The following is a 2,415-nucleotide window of genomic DNA, read 5'->3' as shown; positions in this document are numbered from 1 at the left end:
GTTACCTCTGGGGTTCCAATGGACGCCCTAAGCTTGGTTACCTCTGGGGTTCCAATGGACGCCCTAAGCTTGGTTACCTCTGGGGTTCCAATGGACGCCCTAAGCTTGGAACAGCCAGTTTGAATGACACAGGCGTCCCAGCTGTGCTGGCCCTCTGCTGAGCACGCTCCGAGGCTCTTTTCCTTCTGCTCACTCTGGGCGTCCCTGACGGCAGTGTGGAGCCCTCCGACTGCCCACCTGTGTGCCAGCTCCGCTTCGTGTGCGTGAGGCTGCTTGCGCCCCCCCGCCGCGATTTCTCCTGGCGAGCGCCCAGTGCCAGCTGAGCCGTCCTGTTCGCTGCGTGGCGCACAGCCCACTGCATCCGCTAACACAGCCGCCCTGGCTCCCCGTTCACGGGGCATCTCTCCTTCCCCCTTTCCATCTTGGCGATCCAAATACCGCAAGTAGGCAGATCACGTCCGCTAATCCGTTTTGTCCACTCTGACTTTCCATTGGCGAGTTGAACCCACTTACGGGTAAAGGAATTTCTGGTAACGAAAAGGCTACTGACGTCCTGCGTCTTTCACGTCTTTGTCCCTCGGCCTTCCCATGGTCACTAAGTTCCTGGAGCACACCACCCTGATGCCCGACCTGTGCATTTCTGAGGTGCTATTTTCTGACAGGTCACCTTTGGGATTACAATTAGCGTCTTCAATTTGTAGCAGCCCACTGTGAGTAAGACCGGCTGCCTTCGGCGGTGCGCCCCCAGCTCCACCACCGCAGGCCCCTCCGCGCTCTCTGACGGCCAGCCTGTCCCGTGCAGTTGCCGCCCGCCACGCTCACGCCGTCTCGGCACCGCCTTCCGGACGTCATTCAGGCGAGGGGCTGGGGCGGAGTGCAGCAGCAGACCCGCACGCCGCCTGCGTGCTCGTCTCTTCCCGAGGCTCTGACTGCGCCCCGGGGCCGGAGGGCGCCCCGAATCAGCGCCGGTGGGCAGTCTCTTCCCGGCGCTTCGCTGCCTGGGCTCGGCGGGACGTGGGAGCTTCTCCGCGGCCCCTCTTCCGACATCACTGCACACAAATGCCACTCGCTCTGCATCCTGCACCGTACGGGACTCGCTCCGTTTCTGGAAAGTTCTGGAAGCATCCTTTGGTTTCCCTCGGTGAGCTGACGTCGGCTGTGACACTGACTGTTCGACATCTTTTCCTTTTATCTTTTTCTTGCCTCATTGCCCAGAAGGACTTCCAAAAGTGAGCAATAGTGGCGCTGGGGACGTCCGGTCTTGTTCCGGCCAGGCTTCCGGCCTCTCACCCTTGAGTATGAGGTTGGCTGTGGGGCGGCCTTTTATCCAGCTTTTGTGATATTTAAATAGGTCCCGTTGATCCCCATTCTTTGGTGAGTTTTTATCTAAGTCACGCTGGCTCTTGCTTGTTGGTGTGATTTTCGGCTGTGGTTGACCTGGTGAGAGGCACCGAGTTGCGCCCTTTGAACCAGCCCCGGGCCGGTGGACTGTCCTGCTGGACCGTCCTGCTGGACTGTGCGATTCAGGCGCCGCCCTCTCCTCTGCCTCCTCCCCTCCCCCCTGCAGCGGCCACCAACCTTCATTCTCAGCCCCTTTCTGAGCTCCTCGGTGAAGCATCTGGATCTTCCTATGGCCACATGTTCATCTTTGGCACGGCTGTTTCGGGGGGCCCAGGCTCCCCCACCGTGGGTGGGGTCTCGAGTCTCGCTTCTGCCGCTCAGCTCCCGGGCCGAGTGCCCATCCCTGAGCTTTCTGAGTGGGCTCCTTCTGACAACTTCCACCTCCCTGTTAAGTTTCTTTTTGTTTCCACATCCTGTGTCCTTGCGTTTTTTTGGTCCATGGTTTCCAGTGGCTTTTACCCGGCTAAGTCATTTCACACACTGGGCTTCCTCGTAGCATCTGTCAAATATTTTCCCCGTGATGAAGCTTTACTTTCCTGTTGCTTTCACGCCGTGTGTTCACTGGTAACCGGACCTTGAGTACCTGTGTGGAGCGTGGGCTTCTGCGCCCCTGTGGGCTGCTCCTGCTGCTGGCTGGGCCAGGGCCTTGGCCCCCCCGGGGCCTACCCAGCCCCGGCAGAGCCCGAGTTCTGCCGACTCGCGGCCGGTCTGCCCCGTTTGGGGTGCGAGCGTGGCCAGGCAGAACGCCCCCTTTCGCCAGGCACCCCGCCCGTGTCTGTGTGAGGCTCCAGCGCCCAGGTGGGTGCCTGGTGGGTTCGCAGCTCCCGGCTGTCTACAAGGCGAGACGGGCCCTGGCGCCCCTCCGGCCACCGCTGCGGACAGACGCGGCCTTACGGCCTCCGAGTCCCAGAGCTGTCGGCCCTGTGTGGCGCCTCCACCCCGAGACCCCCAGGTGTCCCGGGGAGCCTCGGCGCTGGCGCCCCGTGCGTGAAGGGGGCCCCGCGGCGAGTCAGG

This window comes from Condylura cristata, unplaced genomic scaffold (genome assembly GCF_000260355.1).
Source record: "Condylura cristata isolate star-nosed mole 26May11 unplaced genomic scaffold, ConCri1.0 scaffold00006, whole genome shotgun sequence".
NCBI classification, from domain to species: Eukaryota; Metazoa; Chordata; class Mammalia; order Eulipotyphla; family Talpidae; genus Condylura; species Condylura cristata.
This window is presented reverse-complemented; position numbering follows the sequence as displayed.